This window comes from Anolis sagrei, chromosome Y (genome assembly GCF_037176765.1).
Source record: "Anolis sagrei isolate rAnoSag1 chromosome Y, rAnoSag1.mat, whole genome shotgun sequence".
Lineage (NCBI taxonomy): Eukaryota > Metazoa > Chordata > Lepidosauria > Squamata > Dactyloidae > Anolis > Anolis sagrei.
The window spans coordinates 35,544,930-35,571,025 of NC_090035.1; the positions used below are offsets into that span (position 1 = coordinate 35,544,930).

The 26,096-nt window shown below is 41.3% G+C and overlaps 1 protein-coding gene across 2 annotated transcripts in view; it reads right to left on the reverse strand.

The window, feature by feature from the left end:
• Nucleotides 1-26,096, reverse strand: part of LOC137095130 (leucine zipper protein 1-like) — a 157,008-nt gene that overhangs the window by 93,307 nt on the left and 37,605 nt on the right. Inside the window, exon 2 of one of the 2 annotated variants that reach the window (XM_067461425.1) lies at nucleotides 22,931-22,998. The exons of the other annotated variant lie outside the window; for it this stretch is intronic. The gene's annotated coding sequence lies outside the window, so the exon portion shown is untranslated. The remainder of the gene's footprint in view (nucleotides 1-22,930; nucleotides 22,999-26,096) is intronic. 2 annotated transcript variants of the gene reach the window in all.

Genomic DNA, 26,096 nt, shown 5'->3' on the forward strand with positions numbered 1-26,096 from the left:
TTCCAAACCTTGATCAGCGATGCTCTGACAAAGTGATTATTGAATTTTTTTTCCACCCTCTGTTCAGGTCTTCTCCTTCCAATGATAATATTCTGTTGCTACTTAACACTGCCCAATCCTTAACCCAAACCAGTGCCGCTGCGTCATAGTATAGCTGAAGGTCTGGCAATTCTAGTCCTCCCCTCTTGGTTTCGTCGCTTAAATTTCTGAATTTTATTCTGGCCTTTTTATTTTGCCATATAAATCTATTTATGTCTTTCTGCCATTTGGTTAATGTCTGTTTAGTTCTTACTATTGGGATCATTCAGAATAGGTATAACACCTCCGCAAGGATGTTCATTTTTCTGAGTGTTATCCTTCCTAAGAGAGATAGGTCTAACTTCATCCATTGTCCCATTTTTTCCTTTATCTTCTTCCATCTAGTATCATAATTATTTTTTTAATAATTGCGCATTACTAGCTGTTATCTGTATCCCTAAGTATTTAACCTTTGTTACAATTTCAATCCCTGTTTTCTTCCTTAGTTCCTCCTTTCTCTTTCTTGACATGTTCTTAATCAGGAATTTAGTCCTATCTTTATTAATCTTCAGCCCTACCACTTCTTCAAATGTCTCCAATTCCTTCCACCATTTGTCCCATTGCTCTATTGGGTCCTCCATTAGGCACATCACATTGTCCGCGAAAGCAGCTACTTTGTATCTATGTAACCTCACCTTTAATCCGTTGATTTCCTGGTTTCTTTTAATGCTTTCCAATAGCACCTCCAGGGTCATGATAAAAATCAGTGGGGATAATGGACATCCCTGTCTAGTTCCCCTATTTATTTTAATTAATTCGGAGGTTTGTCCGTTCAGTATAATTCCTGTAGACTGTTGTGAATAAATTGCCCTAATTGCATTTATAAAGTGGAAGCCGGCGTCCATTTCTTTTAACAGTTTGATTATGAATCCCCAGTTGACCCTGTCAAAGGTTTTTTCCGCGTCTAAGAAAAGAAGTCCTACTTCTTTTTGTATATGCCTCTCGTAGTATTCTATTGCGGTTAGGATCAATCTGGCGTTATTACTTATTTGTCTCCCTGGCAAAAAGCCGGTTTGATCTTCATGTATCCTTGAGATAAGAACTCTTTTCAGTCTCGATGCTAGTAATCCTGAGAATATTTTTTAATCAACATTGAGCAAGGAGATAGGTCGAAAGTTTTTGATTTTTGTGTTGTCACGGTCTTCTTTAGGTATTAGCGTTATATACGCAGTCCTCCATGTATCAGGCATCTTCCTCTCCTCCAAAGCTCTGTTTATCACTTTCATCAGGGGTGGTGTTAATACCTCACTAAACGTTTTGTAATACTTTTCCATCAGTCCATCCGGGCTAGGGGATTTATTTGATGGTAGGTCTGCTATTATCTTCCATATTTCCTCTTCTGTTGCCTTCTTATTTAATATCTCTCTTTCCTCCTCTGTCAATTTCTTTATTTTCTGTTTTCCCAGGTAGGATAAGATCTTTTCTTTACTGATATTATCGTCCATGTATAATTTCTTATAGAATTTGTGAAATTGTTACTCAATTTGGTTGACATAGCATTTCCCCTCCTCTTCTATTTTATTTATCTGCTGTTTGTTTTTTCTCCTTCTGATCTTCCATGCTAGGTATCTCCCAACTTTATTAGTGTTCTCGAAGTGGTTTTGTTTCATGTATTTAAGTTTTTGACTTATTTCTTCTAACTGAAAAGATTCTATTCTTTTTCTAAGTATATCCAATTGTAGGCACATTTTCTTATTGTCTGGGTTTTTAAAAGTTTTTTTTCCAATTCTCCTTGTTGATGTTTGATTGCTTTACTTTCTTTGGCATCTTCTTTCCTCTCTTGTCTTCAAGTCTCAATTTCTTTATAGATGTTTTTTACTTCCTCCTTCATTGCTATTTGCACCTCCTCCTTGACTTCTTTCTTCATCTCTTCCATCTCCTTCTTGATGCTATTATATTGCTCCTCTTGTTTCCCCTCTAATCTTTGAACATCCAATTGCAGTTTTAGGATTTCTCTCATTAGGTCTTTCATAGTAAACTCTTCCTTTTTAAGTGTGGCTTCTTCTGTTAGTGGGTCTTTTGTTAGTGAGTCTTTCCTGGTTTGTGTTTTTTTCTCTTTCTCCTTTTCCCTATCCTTGTCCGTCTTCACTTTCGGTGTCGACATGGTTCTCCTCTCTTCCCAGTCCTTTTCCTCTCCGTTAGTACTTTGTCAACTGTATATCATTTGAACGGTTTAACAGTTATACAGTACCAGTTATACAACAATTATCAGTATCACACATTGTATCCCTCCTACACATCATTCTATTGCCTGCGGTAGCCAGCCATAACCGTTAATTTAAATTCTTTCCCTATCCATTTATGCATAAATAAACATTCTATACATTGGTAAGCAATACAGATTAAAATTCTGATCGTGCGCTAACTATTTTGGTGGGTGAGTAATGCAATTTTAGCAATTTACAAAATATTTACGGAATATGCACTACTTATCGACTCACCCCCGTACCGTTATTCGTATTTCTTTGTGTCTCTAGATGTTCTTTCCCTTTTTTCTCTCATTCAGTATGTTCCTCTTATTTAATTTAATGGAACTTGGTATAACAATTCTTCCCATGTTGAGGTAATAATTCAGCCTTTGGTATTTTCTTTCTTATCCCTCAGTATTTGCATACAGGAAATTTAACAGCAGCAAGAAAGAACCACAATAATAGCAGTGACAATTTTAAAAGGGAACAAGCAAAGAGGTGAGGAAGCAACAGGATCTAGAAAAAAAACCTCACCAAAATATGACTAGGTAAATGCTTGCTGCCTTTTGGCTGCAACAAATAGATGACAATATTAGAGACAGTCCTTGTTTAAATAGGGATAGGGTAAAGAAAGGCAAAACAGTCCAATATCAGAGGCAACTGCAAGAATGTTGGAGAGTCCAACACTGTTCTACACTTCTGTGCTCTCTTCATAGATTCTGCACAGTCCTTTGGGATTAGCAAGCACTTTTTAAAAAGCTTTTTATACCTTCAGTTGCTCTTCGGTTCTCATAAATTTATTTCTTAATTCAAGTCCTTAATTCAAGTCCTTAATTAGTCCCGTTCCCCTAGCAGTTTGGTTCCAGCTTAGCCTAGCGGTTCCTTCGTATTTTCCGCAGAAACTGTTGGCTCATTTTCAACTTGTTGTCCACAAAGTCTCCAAGACCTTTCTCATATGAACTGCTGTCAAGCTAGGCGTCACCCATTCTGTATCTTTGGATTTCATTTTTTCTGCCTAAGTGTAGTATATTACATTTTTTCTAGCTGAAATGCATTTTGTTAGTTTTGGCCCCGCTCTCTAATCTGTTAAGGTCATTTTGAATTCTGATTCTAATACCCTCTAAAGCAGGGGGCCTCAAACTTTTTAAACAGAGGGCCAGGTCACAGTCCCTCAACCTGCTCAAGGGATTGTAAGTTGAAAAAAACATGAAAATTCCTATGCATATTGCACATCTCTGATTTGTAGTGCAAAAAAAAAACACTTCAAAAGAATACAATAATTAAAACGATGAACAATTTTAGCAAATATAAACTTATTAGTATTTAAATGGGAAGTGTGTGCCTGCTTTTGGCTGATGACATAGAATTGTTGTTGTTGTTGGGTGCTTTCAAGTCGTTTCAGACTTAGGTTGACCCTGAGTGAGGGCCGGGTAAATGACCTTGAAGGGCAGTATCCAGCTCCTGGGCCTTAGTTTGAGGACCCCTGCTCTAAACCTTCATCCAAGCTATTAATAAAGATGTTGAACAGTACTGGGCCCAAGATTGAACTCTGCGGCACTCCACTAGAGTGCCACAGAGATTCCACTTCTTTCTAGTGGAATCCTGCAAACACTTTCTTCTGTAAAGGCCCTTGAAGTCTCAGCAATTTTACATTATTAGAATTGCCAGGGTTCTTTAAAGAGAAAAAAATAATGATAATCATGATTTTTTTAAAAAATCTGAGCATGTAGCATATAGGTGCACCCTGAGGAGTTAATCACTCTTTATAATTTGGCATAATTTCTTTTTTTTTTCTGCCCTTGCCATCCTGCTGCTTATCCATACATGGTTCCTATTTTGTGCTTCCTCAGATGTGGAACTACAGTTCCCAGAATCCCACGCTGTTGACCATACTAGCTGCAGCATCTGGGAGCTGAAATCCAATAACATTTGGAACTACTGGCCAATAGTAAAGGTAAAGTCTTGACGTTAAGTCTAGTTGTGTCCAGCTCTGGGAGGTGTGTTGCAGTAGTCTATTAGAGATGTAACTACAGCGTGGACTACTGTGTCCAAGTCTGATTTCCCAAGGTATGGGCACAACTGTTGCACATGTTTTAATTGTGAAAAAGCTTCCCTGACCACCGCCGAGACCTAGGGTTCCAGGCTCAGCAATGAATCTAGAATCACTCCCAAGCTGAGAACCTTTGCCTTTAAAGGGAGTGTAACCTTGTCCAGCACAGGCTGTAACCCTATATCCTGTTTGGCCTTATGACTGACCAGTAGTGCCTCTTTCTTGTCTGGATTCAATTTCAATTTGTTCACCCTCATCCAGACCATCACAGCTGCCAAGCACCAGTTCAGAACCTGAACAGGCTCCTTAGCAGTGGGTGGAAAGGAGTAACAGAGCTGAACATCACCTGTGTACTCCTTTCCACCCACTGGAGTATTGTTATACATATTCTTCAGTATAGGAAGAAAGGGAAAAAAGTTCCAACTATAATATCTTCTCTAACAAGAGTAGAAGTTTATCCTTCAGGATCTGCATTGATTTCATTTGTCTTACTATATTGCTCCTTCTTTTCTTCTCTTCTCTTCCAAACCAGAGTGTTCATTCTACTTATTTTAACAATTAACTTATTCAAACGCTTTTTTTTTACACAGCCATCTATATACATATCTTAGAGTTAATTTCTTTTGTTAGTAGATCAGTAATATACATGTAAATCTATCTATCTATCTATCTATCTATCTATATATATATATATAAATGCTCATGTCGTAATGAGTGGCTTAAAAACAAAAGAACTGCTGGGCCAATATCCACCAAATTTGACAACAAAACTCCTCACCATACAAGGTGTGACCATCAATAATAAAAAATAAAACAAAACTGAAAACAACTTAGAAATCCTTAATAAAAGGAGAAGCCATTACAGCGCATGTGTGCAGCTGTGGGGGGAGCGCACGTGCATGTAAGAGAGCTCCTCCATCGTCTCGCAGCGGAACTTCTGGCGGCAAGGGCTGCTGGGCCTCTCAGAACCAGCCACAGCTCCACCAAAATTTAAAATCTGAAACACCAGCCTGACCGACGGAGACAGAGGGGCCTCTTTAAGCGAGGGGGCAGAAGCAGAAGGCACCTTCTCCACTCCATCACCATGCTGCTGGTGCTGAGCCTCCCATAGCACCTGCGCCTGGGAGAGGCCTCCCCGCCTTTCCCAGGAGGAGTTGCAGGCAGAGAGGACTCCTGCTTCTGATCCCTCCGTCGCCAGAGATTTGGCCCTCACCACACAGCCATTTTGGGCCCAGGCGTCCTCCCTCCCTCCCTCTGTTCCCCCCAAGAGGTCTCCCAGAGGCCCTGCACCAAGCCCCGCCTGGCCTTCCAATGCAGCACCCCTCTCTTCCCGAGCCCTGCTGCCTTCCTGGCAAGGCATGGCTCTTTCACCCCTCCCCCCCCACCCCCGCTTCCCTGTAGCTCATGGGCAGCCACAGTGCTCTGATCCTTCCTTCCCTTATCTTCTGTTTTTCCTCCCTCCCCTCCCCTCCCCTCCCTCCCTCCCTCCCTCCTTCCTTCCTTCCTTCCTTCCTTCCTTCCTTCCTTCCTTCCCTTCTTCCCCTTATCCTCTGTCTTTCCTTCCTTCCTTCCGTTACTTTATCTTCTGTTCTTTTTATCCTTCTTCCCTCCCTTCCCTTTCCTTCCCTTCCATTCTTTCCCCTTCTGTCTTACCTTTCCTTTCCATTCTTCACCTTATCTTCTGTCCTTCCTTTCCTTCTTCGTTATCTTCTGCCCGTTCTTTCCTTCCTTCCCTTCTTCCCCTTCTGTTTCTCCTCCCTCCTACCCTTCCCCTTCCTTCCTTCCTTCCTTCCTTCCTTCTTTCCGTTTCCTTTTTCCCCTTATCTTCTGTCTTTCCCTCCCTTCTTTCCCCTTCTGTACTACGTGGGGTGAAAGAGCGAAGGGCCCATCCCCCCCACAAGCAACTCCCAAATGTCAAGGTCTTCCCCAAACTCCGTGTTCAAATTTTGCCATCTTTCTGTTGGTTCACAGTGTTCTCCAGATGTAAGTGGACTGCTATTATTGTTGTTGTTGTTCTTATTCTTAACCTGAAGCTGGCTATCTCTCAGGAGTGGTTAGATTGTGCTTCTCCCATTTCCCAAAAGGGGCTGGTCTGGATGGCCCCTTCAGGTCTCTTCTATACTAGGATTCTTCTATATTATTATTCTATATTATTATTATTATTATTAGTAGTAGTAGTAGTAGTAGTATACTGAGGCTGAATGGCCATCTCTCAGGAATGGTTTGTTTGTGCTTTTCCCTTATGCCAGTAGGGGCTGGACTAGATGGCCCTTGGAGGTCACTTCCATAAAAATACTCTGTGCATAATGACTGCCTTAAAAACAAAAAAACCAATCAACAAAATCACACCAAATTTGGCAAAAAAAAATGTCTCACAACACAAGGAGTGACCATCACTCAAAAAATTACGATTTTGTCATTTGGGAGTTGTAACTGCTGGGATTTATAGGTCACCTATATTCAAAGAACATTCTGGACTCCACCAACGATGGAATTGAACCACACTTGGCATACAGGAATCCCCCGACCAACAGAAAATATTTGAAGGGTTTGGTGGGCCATTGACCTTCAGTTTGGGAGTTGTAGTTCACCTACATCCAGAGACCACTACGGACTCAAACAATGATGGAGCTGGACCACACTTGGCACAAGCGCTCAATACACCCAAATATGAACACAGATGGAGTTTGGGGAAAATAGACCTTGACATTTGGGAGTTTTAGTTACTGGAATTTATGGTTCACCTGCAATCAAAGAGCATTCTGAACCCCACGAACGACAGAATCAGGGCAAACTTCCCACACAGAACCCCCATGACCAACAGAAAATACTTGAGGCCATCCAATCCAGCTCCCTTCATCAGGGCAAGAAAATGTAATCAAAGTCCTCCTCACAAAGACCCATCCAGCCATAGACATAGATAGATAGATAGATAGATAGATAGATATGATTCACACACATATAGTATCATAGATTTGAAAGGGACCCTTAAAGAAGAACAACTATATGTTCCATGTTCCAGGGTGGGCAAACCAGGCACTATCCACATCAACACTGACAAAGAAACAGCAAGAAATACTGTTTACCCACAAGCAGAAAGAAATTACATATATTAGAAACCAACACTTTCTCATTACTTTATTTTCCAGATCAACAGACTGGGCCACAGCAACACATGGCAGGGGACAGCTAGTATTTATAATAATTATCTATCATTCATATAGATTCTACACATACTAAATCTTCCTATAATGTATACATCTATGGTATCAACCTTCTTGAAGTTATACACCTTTCTATTCTAATTCAAAAGTATTAACTCATTAATTTTCTAACACTTTTTTACTCTCAAATATGTATTATTTCATTTTACTTTTAGTTCACAAATCCTATTGTATTCATATTTTCTGTTTTTTTATGAAATCCGTAAAAGGTTTCCATTCTTCTTGCAATTTTTGTGTATTAACTTGCTGTAGAATTAAAGTTAATTTATCCATTTCAGCCCTTTGAAAATCTTATTTATACATTAAGTCCTACCTGAGAGTGTAGTGGGTATTTGTATGTTCAGCATTGCAGTGGGGTTGTAGTGAACTAAAATCAATAGTCAGCATTGACTGTCCTTAGGTTTCTAGACTTTCATCCACAAAGCTCTGCTGAGGCTTGACATTCACAATAGAAAGAGGTAAGAATAAAATGACAGCTCTATGTGATACTGTTTTTGGATGCACAGCTATGTTTGATTGTCTGCACACAGAAACCCAGCGGAGCAGGCAAAGATTTGTAAAGAGCTTTTTAAAATCTAGTTTTCTCTTTACAAGCAGTTTATTATAAGGGGGAGCATTCAAAATGTGATTCTCCTTCATATATAACTGTAGTCCAAAGTGATACAATAGACTTTGCCACATAAAGGTAACTGTCTTGAGGCATGTCTGCTCTTAGATGTCCAAACAATGTCCAGGGACGTTTGATCCTTAATATGGGACAAACAGAGCTGAACCAGTTTAGCCCCACATTAAAGAAAGTTTGGTGAAACTCTGGAGCAGCCCGGTTTAAAGAACCTTTACCTTTTAGCAGCCAGGATGGAGGGCCTAGAAAAGCCTGTAAGCTTAGTGGGATTAGGTATGGACAAGGAGAAACAGCAGCGGCCATTTTAGAGTAGGGAAGATGCCACCTTAGAGAGTTTCAGAGAGGGGGGGGCGTGTCTTAGGCATTAGACAGCAGGGAATGGCCGGGATTGGTGGAGAAAAAGGGGGCGGAGTTTAGGAGGAACTGAGAGGAAAAAAGGAGCGTTTTAAGTTATAGCGAGTTGGAGTTTGGGGTTTGAAGAGAAGGGGTGTTTAGGAGTTTGGTGTTAAGGGTTAGAATAAAAAGGCAAAAGGCCTAGCCAGAAGTTTGCCAGCAGGGTAGCTAAAGCAAACGGACAGCTATTAGGAGTAGCGAGGTAGTAGCAGGATAGAACTAGGATTAAGTTTATCTGGGCTACTGAAGAAGTTCTGACAGAGATTCAGTCCTGTTAGGATTCTTGTTTTGTTTTGAGAAGTAGAAAGATAGATCCAGGTTAGGACTATATTGTTTTGAGAAGTAGAAAGATAGATCCAGGTTAGGACTATCTGTGTAGATCCAGGTTAGGACTATCCAGGTTAGGACTATACTGTCAGACAAACTATCCTGTCAGTATTCTTGTGTGGAGGAAGGGAAGAAACTCTTTAGTAACAAAGAATGAAATAACTTGTGATTGGATACAGAGACTTGAATCTCTCCAAATTATTTAGACTTGTTCATAAGTTTAGGAAACTTGATGATATTAAAAGATTGATATATAAGTATTGAGATTGTATGTCCATAGAATGTCAGGAGACAATATGTGGCCAGATATAGATAAGGTATGGACAATACTAGAATGGCCTCATATAGGTACTCAAAATGTCATTGCAGATATGTTGTCCAGAGCCATGAGTTAAAATTAGAATCCAGGATTGGAAAAGGTATTGTGTTTTCTATGATAGATTGTTTATATGCATTGCTGTAATGTATTTAACATGATTTTTTTTCACAGGAGTGATTTATTGTGTATATTGTATTGATTGCTTAATATGTAGTATTAACATTTGCATATGTGTTTACTGCAGAATGTGTTTAGATGTGTTGCTTACAATAGAGAAGGTAGATAGATTAGTTAGGGGGTCTAGTTAGACTTAGGATATTAAGTTAGGTTTTGCTTTGGAAGAGGTCAGCAAACCTCTTCACTCCGCAAAACATCTTGAGATGGGGAGGGATGTAAAGAACCCTTACCTTTTAGCAGCCAGGATGGAGGGCCTAGAAAAGCCTGTAAGCTTAGTGGGATTAGGTATGGACAAGGCGAAACAGCAGCGGCCATTTTAGAGTAGGGAAGATGCCACCTTAGAGAGTTTCAGAGAGGGGGGGCGTGTCTTAGGCATTAGACAGCAGGGAATGGCCGGGATTGGTGGAGAAAAAGGGGGCGGAGTTTAGGAGGAACTGAGAGGAAAAAAGGAGCGTTTTAAGCTATAGCGAGTTGGAGTTTGGGGTTTGAAGAGAAGGGGTGTTTAGGAGTTTGGTGTTAAGGGTTAGAATAAAAAGGCAAAAGGCCTAGCCAGAAGTTTGCCAGCAGGGTAGCTAAAGCAAACGGACAGCTATTAGGAGTATAGCTGGGTAGTAGCAGGATAGAACTAGGATTAAGTTTATCTGGGCTACTGAAGAAGTTCTGACAGAGATTCAGTCCTGTTAGGATTCTTGTTTTGTTTTGAGAAGTAGAAAGATAGATCCAGGTTAGGACTATCTGTGCTGCTTTAAGAATTACTGTCAGACAAACTATCCTGTCAATATTCTTGTGTGGAAGGAGAGAAGAAACTCTTTAGTAACAAAGATAGAACCATTCTTGTAACCATCACGCTTTTAAGACACAACTTTCTGTAACAGCCAAGATATTGATGCATTTGTAACCATTCTAAATAATAAACTTTGTTGATTATTGTTCATCAAAACCTGACTCAAGTGTGCCTCAAAGCTTGAAGATCACAAAAGCAACTTTTGAAGAAACTAATGGTGGCAGCATACTTTCAAAGTAAATAAACCTTTTAAAATTTGGGTAACCCTTGACAATTGATGGTCGCTCTTAGTATTGGTGGCAGCATTGATTAATGATCTGAATAGATCTTTATAATTTGGTCTCCAGCGATTGAGATCGATCTGCTAGATCCTTTATAATTGGTGGCAGCGAGTGAGATCTGATTTATCCGGATCGTTATACCCCGCACAGCGTGGACAGAATGACTGGCTCCAAATCAAAGCAATATGCTATCTTCATACTCTGGCATCAACATCCCTTTTCCCTGAACGCATTATTCCAACTTTGGAAATGTTAATTTTTGACTAAACGTTTTAGATTGTGCTGTAGTTGCTGTCCAAAAATGTAATTTTTCCAAAATCTCCAAATATCTTAGGAAAAGCCCTGAAGCTGCCTGGTCTAGAATGAAAGTGCAGAAGCAGGGGAATGATGGGAATGAGACACAAGTTACCTAACCATGCTACATGGCTATGGGGAAGAGTACTTGTGACAATAAAACATCAAGAACCCTGGTCTAATGAAAGAAAGTAAGCTTTCTGGGGATTCTGGAATCTGCTATCTCTAAGTGCTTTCAAGTCATGTGGCCATGGTCATTTCAGGCTGCTATGATGTTTTGGTTATCTGCAATCACATATAACAGCAAGAGCAGGAATTACTATTTATTCAAAGCTTCCAGAATTCCCCAACGCCTTGCTATAACAGCTAAAGAGTTCTGAAAAGGGGTGTTTTTTTCCTGAGTGGTGCTCAGGACCTTTTCATGCAAACAAGTTCCAAAAGAGTACTCACCATTCACAAAGAAACAAGACCTGAATGAATCTACTAGAAATATTTTTCTTCACTTTTGTGAGCATGCATAAGTCTGCCTGTAACTGAGATGAATCTCTATAAATCCAATTGAAACAAAACTTTATCAAAGTATTGATTTTGTGTCAGATTACACCATGTACCCAAAACGGTTTGTTAAAATCAACCAACATATATAAATAATAAAAGCATGTTGACTCACATCCTTCATTCAGTTCCCAAGAAGCAACAAGTCCTGCCCATGCTACACAATAAAATGATGACATCAAGGAGTGTGGGCTGAATTATGGCCAGAGCATGGCAGCGCAGCCACAGCATAGGGAACTATCTATCTCTTTATTTATTTATTTATTTATTTGCCTTACTTATATACTGCTGTTCTCAGCCCGAAGACGACTCACAGCGGTTCACAACAAATACGAACAGCAAAAATTCAGTGCTACAATATAAAAACAGTTAACAACCTAACACATTACACAATTAATAAACAGTTACTACAATACCCATTCATTGTCGTCTCATCATCAAAAACATGTTCCAGATTCGTCATCCTTTGTTCCATTCCAGTGTTCATTAACCAATCATTGCACTGATTATTTGAACGCCTGCTCAAACAGCCAGGTCTTCACTTTTTTTGCGGAATACCATTAAAGATGGTGCTAGTCTAATATCCGTAGGAAGGGCGTTCCACAGCCGAGGAGCTACCACCGAGAAGGCCCTATCTCTCGTCCCCGCCAGCCGTGCTTGAGAAGCAGGCGGGATTGAGAGCAGGGCCTCTCCAGAAGATCTCAAAGTCCTGGTGGGTTCATAGGCAGAGATGCGGTCGGATAGGTAGCTTGGGCCGGAACCGTTTAGGGCTTTAAAGGTCAACGCCAGCACTTTGAATTGAGCCCGGTAGCCAGTGGAGTTGGCGCAACAGGGGGGTTGTATGCTCCCTACGCTCCACTCCTGTTAAAATCATGGCTGCTGAGCGTTGGACTAGTTGGAGCTTCCGAGCTGTCTTCAAAGGCAACCCCACGTAGAGAGCATTGCAGTAGTCTAAATGGGATGTAACCAGAGCGTGGACTACCGTGGCCAAGTCAGACTTCCCAAGGTACGGGCGCAGCTGACACACAAGCTTTAGCTGTGCAAGCGCTCCCCTGGTCACCGCCGAAACCTGGGGTTCCAGGCTCAGCGATGAGTCCAGGGTCACACTCAAGCTGCGAACCTGCGTCTTCAGGGGGGGTGCAACCCCCTCCAACACAGGCTGTAACCCTATGCCCTGTTTGGCCTTGCAACTGGCCAATTATGTGAACTGGCGATTACAAATGCTCAAGGTGGGTTATTAAAATTCTGTATTGCATACTTCAATGAAAAAATTAACTAAATACAGTAAATAAATCCATACCAGAATATCTGTTCACCCCTTGGGTCATGGGAGACTCACTACTAATGCCAATTATAAGAAGCTAAAATCCCAACAGCTCAAAGACATTTCACTACTCAATACATGAATGGCGTGCTTGAAGCCCCAGAGCCAAATATGAATAATGAAGTCACTTGGTCCAACCTCTCTTAATCATCCTCAGCCCCAAGGGAACTGAGGAGTGAAATACAACTGGAGAGGAGCTAATAACTTAATAGCAGAGAACATCCTTTGCCCAATGAAGGTCACAGGTTCAATTCCTGGAACTATCAAATAGGGCTGGGAAAACCCCATGCCTGAAACCTCCAGAGACTTAATGACCATCACTACAAATAGCCTCCTCCACTTGAAGCCCTTCAGAAATATGGGAATACAGTCATCATCATCCCTTCCAAACATAATCTCACATTGTAGAGATTATACAACATACTCAAAATCTTCACATATACTCAAGAGCTTTACGCCTGGCTACCTAGAAACAATCTTGTTGAGATCCCATGGTAAGCACAAAGCTTGGAAAGTGGCCATCTTGGCAAGGTCTTTTAGGAATTGAAGCTCAAAAAATATCTGGGCAAGTAGGAAAGTTAAGTCTTTTCTAATTCAATAGTACTTACTTTTCAGTAGACATATGATATGAAGCATTTTGAAAAAAAGTGGCCCCCACTGATGGTATTTTGGTAGATGGCACACACCTTCCTTTCTACCAAGCCCTTTAGAAAATCACATCTGGTTTTAAAGCCAACTGAGTTCAAGTGCTTACGTTTTGCTTTATGATGCTACATCCATAGATTCATCTATATAGGCATCTTTCTAATTGAATATCCCATGCTTTGTTTTAGTAAGTGAAGTTGTTATCTGTCTTGTAATTTTAAAGGCCCATTCTGACTTCTCATTTATTTCAATGGATTTACTCTTTGTGTGATTAAGATTTTATTTAGCTCTATGAGTTTACTGCAGTGATCCCAACCTTTTTTTGACCAGGGACCACTCTCCAACATTAGTACCAAAAGGGTTATGATTCAGTTTTTGCTCAGCTTTAGATTCAGTTTTGCTAGTTTTGCTATTTGGGGTGCTGATTCAGAAAATTGCATTGGGTAGACCACATCAGCTCTAGTTTCTGATACAGAACATATGCCATGCAGTAGTTGCGATCTGCTTGCCCACAGAAAACCATATTTAATAATCTAGAGCTGATGTGGTAGTAGTAATCTTTCATGGTAGTCAGCCTCTCCCCTTGTGACATCCCCATTGCTCAGCACAATAAGAGGGGGTGAGATCAGTTGCTCTTGTTGCCGCATGGTTTTGAGGCAATGATATAGTAATGGTGAGACCACGGACCATATTTTGTTCTTGGTGGTCTACGCCTATAGGTTGGGAACCACTGGTCTACTGCATCATAAAATGTCCAAATTGCAGTTAAAAGGGCTGGCATTAAATTATACATGCATAAAAAATTACATAAAATATGGCTTTCCAGCCAGTCATTCACATTGCCTTTAAATAATTTCAAGATTATCTACAATCCTAGAACAGCTGGAGGGATTTATTCAAGCATGGCAGTCCACAAAATTGTTTCATCGCCCTCTCTTCCTCTTTTAAAAAACTAGCTACTTTTTTCATTGTTGGAAGGCATGGCCCTTCTATGAAACATCTTTACATAATGTGAGAAGTTGCCCAAATATGTAGAAGAGCTCATTATGAAATGTGTAACATAAGGAATATATCATACAAATGAGACCTGTGAAAATGTCGCAACAGAGACTTCCTCTTCATTGTTCCATTCACTCCGCCATGACCGCCTCCACATTAATCCATTCCATTATTCCATTCTTCCTTCCTTTCCTCCCTAGTTATCTGTGCCCCCTCTGTCACCAATAGTTAAGCAACATGATGTTGCCTCTAAGCCAGCGTTTCTCAACCTGGGGGTCGGGACCCCTGGGGGTCATGAGGGGGTGTCAAAAGGATCACCAAAGACCATCAGGAAAGTAAGGTTGCTTGCCTGTAACCATGTTTCTTTGAGTGGTCAACTGTGAAATTCACACCTGTGGTATTTTCTGCGTCCACGCAGCTGCTTTGGATCCTTATTGAAAAGCTTTTGCCAAATCAGGGACTCCAGTCCTGCTCATCCACTCCAGTAATAAAGCCAGGCAGCGGGGCTTGAGGCCTTAGTTCCGTACCTCGAAAGGCAGTCGGAGATAGAAGGCATGACGGAGTGCGGAGAGGATGGGCGAGTTGTGTGAATTTCACAGTTGACCACTTGAAGAAACATGGTTACAGGTAAGCAACCTTACTTTCTTCAGCATGGTCACTGTGAAATCCACATCTGTGGTAGACTAGCAAGCAGTCCCATGGATGGTGGGCATCATGCTAGTGCAGAAAAAAAAACTGTTCTCCCAAAAGCCACACATCTTTTGGCAGCCAAGTCCAATTACTAATGGGAGACAAATATGTGTGGTGTCAACCAAATGGCCGCCCGACAAATGTCATCCAGTGACACACCATGCAAAAAGCCACAGAGGCTTCCACTGCTCGAGTGGAATGAGCATGGATCTGAACAGGTAAGTCCAGTCCTGCCATCTGATATGGTAGCCGGATAGCTGCGACTATCCAAGCGGCCAATCTCTGAGTAGAAACCTGAAGGCCTACAAAGTCCTTACGGTACTTGACAAAAAGTCTTAGTGACTTTCGTAATAGAGCTGTGCAGTGGACATAGAAGGCAAGGGCTCTCTGCACATCAAGAAGTTGTAAAGACTGCTCCAGAGGAGTAGAGGGATTTGGAAATAAGGTTGGAAAGACAATGTCCTGAGACATATGAAACTGTGATGCTGCCTTAGGTAAGAAGAAAATGTCTTTGCGCAGCAAGACCTTACCTTATGAAATTTCAGGTAAGGACTATCGACTCAAAGAGCCATAAGCTCGCTAGCGCAATGAGCAGAAGTAATAGGCACTAAAAATGCTGTTTTCCATGATAGATGGAACATGTCAGAAGTGGCCATTGGCTCAAATGGTGGTTTCGTAAGGGTGGAAAGAACAACCTCCAACGTCCAAGAAAGAACAACCTCCAACCTTGCAGCCAGAAATTTTGAAAGCCTTGCAGAAATCTCTTTACAAGAGGATCGGATAAAGGAGAGGGAAGAGAATGCTCGCTTCTAAATGAATCTATAGTTGCCAGATTGACCTTCAAGAATGATGAGAGTCCTGAATCTGACAGAGAAATCAAAAAAAATCCAGGAGGAGGGAAGTAGAAGCAGACAGAGCCTGAACCCCATGCTTTTGTGGAAAAAAAATGCAAAAATGACACCACTTACAAATGTAAGAATGTTTGGTGGCAGGTCTCAGGGCAAGGTCCAAAATGCCCTTTACTGGTTGAGAGAGGGCTGAGGCCGGATCTGCCCCACCGTCAACCGGAACTGAGTGATCTGGGAGTACAGGACTGGGCTGTTGCCCACAGTCAGCAAGTCCTGTCTGAGTGGCAACCGAATGTAATAGCTGCCTGCGAGTTGGAGCAGAGTGTCAAACCATGGCTGGTGGCGCCACCATGGTGTGATGAGAATGCAATCGACCTGCTCTGCTTGAAGACGAGAGACCACTCTGGACAGCAGTGACAGTGGTGGAAAGATGCACAGGAGGGCGGATGTCCAATCCAGGAGGAAGGCATCTCCCAAACAGCCTATCTGGTGGTGGTAAGACCTGCTCCAAAGAACTGGCACTTCATATTGGCGGGAGAGGCAAACAAATCCACAAGGGAAGTTTGCCATCTGACAAAGAGCTCCCATGCCTGAGAAGGATGAAGGGACCATTAGTGGTCAGTATAAACTGTCTGACTGAGGGAGTCAGCAAGGGAGTTCTTGATGAATGGCACTGATGGTTATGGTTTTGGCTATATACCAGTCCCAAATTCTGATGATGAGGGCAAGCAAAGTGTGATAGTGCATCCCGCCCTATTTGTTGATATAGAATATCACAATCGTGTTGTTGTTGGTAAGCTGGACAATACTGTCCATGAGCAAATGACAGAAAAGGTGCAGTGCCATTTCTACTGTGAGTAACTCCAAATAGTTGATGTGTTCTGTGCCCTCTATGGCCGCCCAAGGACCATGGGTGGTGTGACCCTTGAGGTGAGCTCACCATTCTGAGAGGGAAGTGTCTGTTGCTAACATTATTGAGGGTCTTGGAGGACATAAAAATATGCCCACACAGAGATTGGAGCGATAAGTCCACTAGTTGAGAGACCTGTGGATGGCTAAATGGACAATGAGACATTCATTGGGCTCATCCTGCATGGGATGAAATGCCCAAAGAAACCAATTCTGGAGAGGCCGAAGGTGCAAACAGGAGAAAGGAGTGGCAGCTGTGGTGAATGCCATGTGTCCCAAAAGGCACTGGACATCCCTAGCATGGATGTATGGCTTCTGCCAGACTCAAAGAGCGAATGCATGCAGATTCAGAAATCTGTCTTCTAGCAAGTAGGCCCTTGCGTGCAAGGAGTCCAATACAGCCCCAATGAATTGGGTTGTTTGGATAGACTGAATAAGAGATTTTACCTTGTTGATAATAAGACCAAGCTTTTGCTATAAAACAGAGTAAACTCAATGTTCCTCTGTAGATACTCACAGGACTGTGCATCAACAACCAGCCATCAATATGGGGGTAAACTACTACCCCGTGCACCCAAAGATGAGCCAGCACCACAGCCATCCCCTTAGTAACACCCGTGGAGCTGTGGAGATACCAAAACGAAGAAATGAAAAGGCCTGACTGTTAGTAAAAAGTGACAAAAATCTACCGTCTTGTGGTCTAATCACCACATGAAAATAGACATCCTTCAAATCAATACTACTGAACCATGCCTAGCTGGATAACAGAGGGAGGATGGTTGGTAATGACAACATCTGAAATTTATGATATGCAATATATGCATAAAGTCCTCTAAGGTCCTAAACAGGCCAAAGCCCACTGCCTTTCTTGGAAACCAAAAAGTAATTACCTCCTGCTAAAAAACAGGAGTGGCCCGTAGAGTCCCTAGTGGGGACAGTTTGAGAAATTAAATTGCATAAACATGCATCTAAAAATTATGAGGTGGAGCTCCAAAAACTGGAGCTGAAGGGTTGGAGGCTATCAAAGAAGAGAAAAATGCATGCTAAAAACGCTGTTGGCCCTGATCTTGTTCTTTCCCTTTAGTTTGTTGTCATCCCTAGTGGAAAAATTAAGTCTCCCAGCTACAGAGAACCTAGAGTTCTGGCCCTGCTGAGGACTGAAGGAAACAGGTCATGAAGGTTGATGATAATTAAGCTGAGGGGCTGGCCACCACAATCTAGGCTGGAAAAAGATTGTGGCAAAAAGCCAAACTTAGAAGCAGTCTGTCAAATCTTGTGCATACTTTAAGTGAAGGTCTGTATCAGGATGAAACAGACTATGTTCTGCCATGGGCAATTCTTCTGCCATTGCTCTGACTTCTTTGGAGAGGGTAGAGGATCTCAGCCAAGCATGATGGTGGATGGCCGTTGCTGCAGCAAACACCTTTAGTGCTGTATCGGTGCTGTGCTTAGCCATATCTTTCTGATGAGAAGCTAAGGCGAGACCTTACTGACAGAAAGCCCTTGGGATCTGTTGATGTTGTAGGGGAAGGAGATCCAAATAAGGTGCTGAGTTATGCCACAAGAGCACCTGATAGGCTGCCATACAAGCATGGTAATGAATCATGCGAGTGAGTAGGAAAGCAGTGGTGTGGACCTTCTTATCACAGTGGAGTGACTTGAGGTGTCTTAGCTTTCTTGGCTTAAACAGCTTTGACCACAATAAAGTTCAGTTTAGTAGGCTTAACTAACCACTCTGCTGAAGAGGTGCTGTGACGATGTGTAACTATTATTCTCATGTTTATGTGTTGTTTAGACAGTGGTTGATAAATGGTAAGTATGAAGGAATATATTTGGTTGGAGATGGTGGCTTGGCGTTAGCTGGGTTGCCATAGCAACAGGGGCGGAGCCAACTGCCTCTTCACGGGGCAGCTGTTTTGAAAGTCAGTCAGTAAGCCGGTGAGCTACTGGGAAGACTGAGTCTCTGGATGGAGATTCAGGGAATATGTCAGTAAGCCGGTGAGCTACTGGGAAGACTGAGTCTCTGGGTGGAGATTCAGGGAATTAATTGGTGACCAATGTGGTTACAGAAAAGGACCTGGTAGTGATAAAACTACAGGGGGTTATTGATTCTGAGTTAAGAATCAAAGTTTGGCTGGGAGCCAATTCTGTTAATAAACCTTTTAGCTTATTTGTTTTATTAGGACAGTTGTCCAGAAGAGTTACATCTGCTTATAGAAACCTCTTGAAGTCTGTGCCTGAGATTACTCATGAAACCTTACTAATGTAACCAATCAAGGTTTGTGCCTCTTGTGAAAAAACAGTTAAACATATTATACTCCTGTTAAAATAAACTTGTTACTGTTTTCCTCAAGCCTTGCCTGATACAGTTTCTCTCAAGGCAAACAGCCTGCATAAGAAGTAAAGTCAAGCCAGGGACAGTAAACGCTACGCTATCAAATGAATAAAGCCTTCTGTAATTAATAGTCCCTTTATAAAATAGCTCCTAAGCCGATATTGATCGTTGCCCGGCTTTTCTCACAGATTAGGCGGCAGTAAGCTTTAACCACACTCCTTCACAGGTGCCTATGCAGTAAAGTGCATTTACAAACTTAGAAATTCCAGACACAGACACAGGAGTTGCCTCTTGTTGGTTTTTTGTTTGTTTGTTTGTTTGTTTGTTTCCAAGCTTAAGCAAGTATGGAAGTATTGGGAGAACTGAACTTGGAGCTTGTTTCTGCTGTTGCTCAACTGAGAAAAGCAGATCCTCTACTGGTGTATCAAAAGAAGATATGGAAGGCAACTGAAGGGAATGAGCCAGATGAGCAATCAAGGAGGAAAAATTAGGTAACACATCCCCTATGGAAGCTGGGATGGAAAAGTCCTCCTCAAGAGTAGGAGAAATCTGCTACTCATAGGAGTCAGAATCTACACTAGACTCATTGACTGGTTGCAGCTGAGAGGAAACACCAGAATGAGTTTGGGGAAAAGTCTTATTAAACTCCTGAAAACCAAAAGAAGAGACCACAAATCCTTGAGAAGGAAAGTGGGGTGCAGTTTGTGCCTATTCAAAATAGTACCAACCTACATGTTGAGGCATGGGCCAAGTAGCAGATGGGGTCCAAAAGACACAGTATGTACATTCTGAACCGTCACTGAAGCTCCCAGGCGGCATGATGCAGAGGGAGGATGGTAGCCCGAAGGCCCCTCCAAGGAGTTATATTCCATGGGCTGGGACCCAAAGCCTTGGCTAGCCATCACTCACACAAGTGGTGTAGCTGCCTTGAGCTTCCCCTCTCTTGAGGGGGGCAAAATCATGGCAGGGATTGCTGCAGCGTCTACTGCCTACTGGGATAAATGGAGCAGGGAAAGCATGAGCAGTGTGAGCAAGCAGTCTTCGAAAAACAGAAACAGCTGAGAGGCTAGGCTGCAACCCAAAACAAAGTTATTGGCACTAAGCCACAGTGCTTTCTGAGCAAGGGGAAAAGAAAAAGAAGGTAAATTACTGCCCATTGCCAAAGGCAAAGAAGCCTGCGCCCCAGAGGACAAGGCACTTTCTTTTCTTTCTTTCTTTTTTTTTTTTTTGGAAGGAGGGAGTAGTTTGTCCTCCCACTGGCAAGAAACACAAAGGGGTTGGGAGTAACCCTGGAGCAACTTCCCCCCATAAGCCATACATTTCAAAGTTGAAGAAAATGCCATAATGGCCTGAGTAGGATAAACAAATGTCCCAAAACACAAGTTGGAATTGCAGTCTGTTAAAGTAGTCAAACTGGAGTCCTTGAGTCAAACCAATAGTTGTTTTAGGAGAGAACACCGAGTTGTTGCTGGTTTCTCCGACAAAAGTAACTAAGGCCTCAAGCCCCACTGCCTGGCTTTATTACTGGAGTGGATGGTCGGGGCTGGAGTCCCTGATTTGGCAAAAGCTTTTCAATAAGGATCCGAATCAGCTGCGTGGACGCAGGAAATACCACAGGTGTAGATTTCACAGTGACCATGCTGAAGAAACACAGTGCTCTCTGGATGTAGGTGAACTACAATTCCCAAGTTCAAGGTCAGTGCCCACCAAACCCTGCCAGTATTTTCTATTGGTCATGGGAGTTCTGTGTGCCAAGTTGGTTCAATTTCATCGTTAGTGGGGTTCAGAATGGTCTTTGATCACAGCAACTACAATTCCCAAATGAAAAAATCACCCCACCCCTCCCCCCAACCCTACCAGTATTCAAATTTGGGTGTTTTGGGTATTTCTGCCAGATTTGGTCCAGTGAACGAAAATACATCCTGAATATCAGATATTTACATTACAATTCATAACAGTAGCAACAAAAATAATGTTATGATTGGGGGGTCACCACAACATGAGAAACTGCATTAAGGGGTCACGGCATTAGGGAGGTTGAGAACCACTGCTCTAATGTGTACCCACACATTTAGTGTATCCATACTAGAGAATGCCCTTCCAACTAAGGTCCCTGTGTCACTCCCATCCTTTTGTACTTCTGAAAAACCTGGCATTCACCCAGGTCTTGTGCTCCCTCCCTTCTGTGGCTGGATGGTACCATTTTGTCTGCACCTCCCCACACCCAGACATTGGAAGAAGAAACAAACATATCTGTAAAAGAGAATTTAAGTACACCACTATTCCATAACAAAGTGTGTGGATTAACTTAGGCTTATCAAACTACACCCTCCCCACACACACAACGGCACTGATAGTTACACAGAAAAGCCTTCTTTGATCCTTTTAAGTACTTTGGAAAGGCCCAACAGTTTTGACAGCCAACCCTAATAAAAATTACCTTTAGGTTCTAGTCCTGAGACCAAGATTTTGTACACAACCAGAATATTAACCGACAGACATATATCCTGTATTTCCACCCATGCTATCACCAATCCCTTCATACTTCTGGTGTGTTATTTTTTCCATTGCTCCCTAATCCTTAAAGCATATTTGGGCTGTTTCTGGGCATTGTTTCACCCATTTTCCACTGATCTGTCTCCATGTTGTGCCTGACAGCAGTTGTGTTTGTAAACCCCAGGTATAACCAGTTGTTGTCAAGCAGGCGTCAAAGAAGAAGGCAAAAAATTCAGCATGGTTAAATGTATAGAAACTGTTTCATGCACAAAATCATTGTATGAAATTATCTTCAGGCATAGATGTATATGATACATAAATTTATTCTTTGTTTGACTTGGGTCTCAACTCCAAGATATCTCATCATGTTTGCATACACAAATACAGATTTATTCAAAAATAATGAGAATGTGGTGGTCTGGATGCTCGACTAGGACACTGGGCGAAGCTTACTGGACTGGTAGCCATATTTCAGCACAGGAAATAGAACAAACTCTTCCATCAAATCTACCTTGATGAAGAAGTGCAGGACAAGCAGCATGGAAAACTGTCCTCTAACACTGCCCTCCCTTTCAAGGGAGCTCTCCTTGCTGTCACTTTGGAAGCACATAAACAAATGTTTGAGGGCTGTCCTTTAAGGGAAAAGACCTTGATTGTGCTTATATGTGTTCGTTGTTCTTTTTAGTTGTCTATTTTAACTGCTTTTAATTTTATTGATAGTTTAATTATAACTTTTGGATAATGTAACATTTTAGTTGTATGTGTTTTAACATTTGTAGGTTGCCTTTGGTTCCAGACTGGTAAAAAAGAAGGATATACAGAAATAGATTAATAAAATGACAATAGTATAACACTTGGTCAAAGTTTCCCACCTGAGGGGACTTTTTTGTGTCAGGAGCGACTTGAGAAACTGCAAGTTGCTTCTGGTGTGAGAAAATTGGCCATCTGCAAGGATGTTGCCCAGAGGAAGCCCGAATGTTTTAGGATCCTGTGGGAAACTGGAGTTGACAGACAGGAGCTCACCCCGCTTCCTGGATTTGAATTGCTGACCTTTTGGTCAGCAGTCCTGTCAGCACAAGGGTTTAACCCATTGCATTACAACCTTTCTCTTATTGCATTGCTTCCTGGATACAATCTGTAACAGCTTCACAATACGACAAAAAGCAACATATGCAGTTTTATTGGTACATTTATTATGGGGAAAGCCTAATTTCTACCCATCAGAGTGCTGTAAAGGACGCTGAAACTATGAAAAAAGCAGAGAGAGAAATGGTAGAAGCAAACCATAAAGCATGAGTGTCAAGCTCATCTTCATCCCTGATCCACATCAGCCATATTGTTGCCTCCAAACGACAATGTGCAATGGTAAGACTGTATAAATGTCACTATACCTTAAGGCAGGGGTCCTCGAACTTTTTAAACACAGGACCAGGTCACCGTCTATCAAACTGTTGGAGGGCTGGATTATAATTTGAGGGGAAAAAAAACATGAATGAATTCCTATGCACACTGCACATATTTGTAATGCAAAAAAAAAAAAATCCCATTTAAGAACTATACAATAATTAAAGTGTAGAACAATTTTAACCGATATAAATGTATTAGTATTTCAATGGGAAGTGTGGACCTGCTTTTGGCTGATAAGATAGGATTGTTGTTGTTATTGTGTGCATTCAAGTTGTTTCAGACGTAGGTTGACCCTGAGCGAGGGCCGAGTAAATGAACTTGGAGGGCCGTATCCGGGCTTCGGGCCTTAGTTTGACGACCCCTGCCTTAAGGTATAATAAAATAACCTGAGAAACCATATTGCACACTGGCCTCAACCATTGACCACAATCTGTGAATAATAACAAGCACAAAGCAATGTGCAAGGACAACCATTTGAAATGCTATCAGCTCTGAAATATGTGCCACATAGAACATGGCAGGATGGATTTGGATCACAGGCCTTGGGCATGACACTCAGGACCCAGCATGGGCATATGGGCTCTCCGGGTGTTATGGACCTCAAGTCCCACAATTCCCAATAGCCTCAGGACCTTTCCTTTCCCCCCTCAGTCACTTAAGCAGACAAGGAAAGTGAAAAGTAAACAGAAGAGGTCTGAGGCTGTTAGGAATTGTGGGAGCTGAAGTCCAAAACACCTGAAGGGCCCAAGTTAGCCCATGCCTGCTCTGAACGCATCTACACTGCCATATAATCCAGTTCAAAGCAGGTAAGCCCACCTTCAGGAGTGCTGTGCGATAAGAACCAATCAGATATGCCAGGTCTGAGGGGACTAAAATTAGGGCATCTGCTGCTAAGATTGCTGGCTGAATTAAAGCAAATTGGCATAGTTTTCTGCCTCCTAGTGGCATCAAAATGTCCTTTCCTCCTACATTTTTCGGCTGAAAGGGGGGAAATTATTGGGTAGAATAATCAGAGTATCAAAGTGATCCTCATGCATAGGCACCAGCAGCTGGCTAATAGAAAGGAAACGGGCTTGTCTCCTCTTGCTACTCACACTGGGCTTCCACAATAAGAATCCAGTCCCCTAGTAATTACATTTTACCTTAAATCTCCACATTTCTAGCATTGCAGTAACTTAAACTTTCATTCAAGCATTAAGAAATACAGTTTAGGGTGGCATCCAAAGAAAAGGAGCACATTACCAATGGAATATGAACACAGCAAATAGAAGAGTCCCAGGTGTTAATGGTTTTCAATGTCTCATTCTTGAAAATGTTAGAAATATAAGGAATAAAAAAAAATTCATGAGCAAGGCAGACGAGGAGAGAAATCTTATTTGTGGGAGGCAATGTCCTCATGAGCTACCCCAAACTTTCTCCTTGTTTCAACTTGGAGGAACTAAGTCATAAATGGGCTTAAGTCCATGAGACTTATCAGACCATTGTTCCCTGGAAACAATAATAAATCACAGAAATCAATGTAGAAAAGAGACTAATTGAAAATCTGATTAAAACAGAAGAAGATAAGGAATATTATAATAAAACAATTCAAGAGTACCTTCTAATTAATGACACAGCAGATATGAAACCACAAGTGATATGGGATGCACTTAAAGCGGTTCTTAGGGGATGTTTGATCCAGCATGGGGCCAGGAAAAATAAAGAAAGAAATAAAGCAATGAAAGATACCATGACTAAAATAGAAAATAAAGAATCTGAATTAATGAGGAAACCCGAGAATAAAAAATTGATTAAAGAATTAGCGATATTAAAACAGGAGAAATCCCAATTAGAACTTGAATTACAAGCTAGAGAGTTGAAGTTCCTAAAACAACAGACATTTGAAAATGCAAATAGATCAGGGAAGTGGTTGGCAAGACAAGTATGGAAAAAAAACAAGCCAAACAAATAACAAAGATAAATTCTGGAGATAAGGTATTAACTACAGATAAGAAGATAATGGAAGAATTCAAAAAAAAAAATCATGGGCAACTATATTCGAAGAAGAAGATAAATAAGGAAGAGATTATGGAATATATAGGCCAAATGAAATTGCAAAACAATTCTGAAGAAGTTAGGGAAAAACTGAATAAGGAAATAACAGCAGATGAAATAGAAAAAGTAATAAATAAAATGGGTGCAGTCAAGGTCCCAGGGCCAGACGGATTTACAGGAGGTTTCTATAAATCAATGAAGTCTTAAAGAAGGTCTTAAACGAGGCACTAACTTACCAAATAATTCCAGAATCTTGGAATGAAGTGGACATTATTATGATACACAAGGAAGGTACAGCTGATTTCGATATTAAGAACTATAGACCAATTTCTCTCTTGAATGTTGATTACAAAATCTTTGCAAATATCCTGGCCACAAGACAAAAGGAATTTTTAAATGAGTGGTTAGGGGAAGAACAAACAGGATTCCTCCCAGATAGATATATGAAAGATAATATCCATACAGTCTTAGATTTGATAGGATACTATGAGTCGAACCACCAAAAAGAATTCGCTGTTTTATCTTTTGACGCAGAAAAAGCTTTTGACAACTTAAATGGGGACTTCTTTAAGATATTGACACAAAAATTAGACATGGGAGCCAAATTTAATAATGCAATTAATGCCATATATAATTTGCAAAAAGCTAAAATAAGGATAAACGGCCAGATGACTGATGAATTTTTTATTACAAAAGGAACAAGATAAGGCTGCCCTTTATTCCCATTAATATTCATAATGGCCTTAGAACCTCTGATGAAGAAAATAAAAGATGCAAATATATAAAGGCGCAAAATTTGGAAAACAGGAATATAAAATAAGAGCCTTTGCCGATGATTTGTTAGGTATCGTGGAAGACCAAATCAACAATTTGCAAAATTGGATTTAAAAAATACACGAATTTGGAAAGGTGGTAGGTTTTAAAATTTAAAACAAAGGGAAAACTAAAATTTTAACTAAGAATGTAGATATGGACAAACAACCAAGAATTGCAAATGATACAGGTATGGAAATAGTAAAGAAGATAAAATACTTAGGCATTTGGCTGTCGGCGAGAAATTGTCAACTTTTGAAGAACAATTATGAAAGGATCTGGAATAACATTCGGAAAGACCTT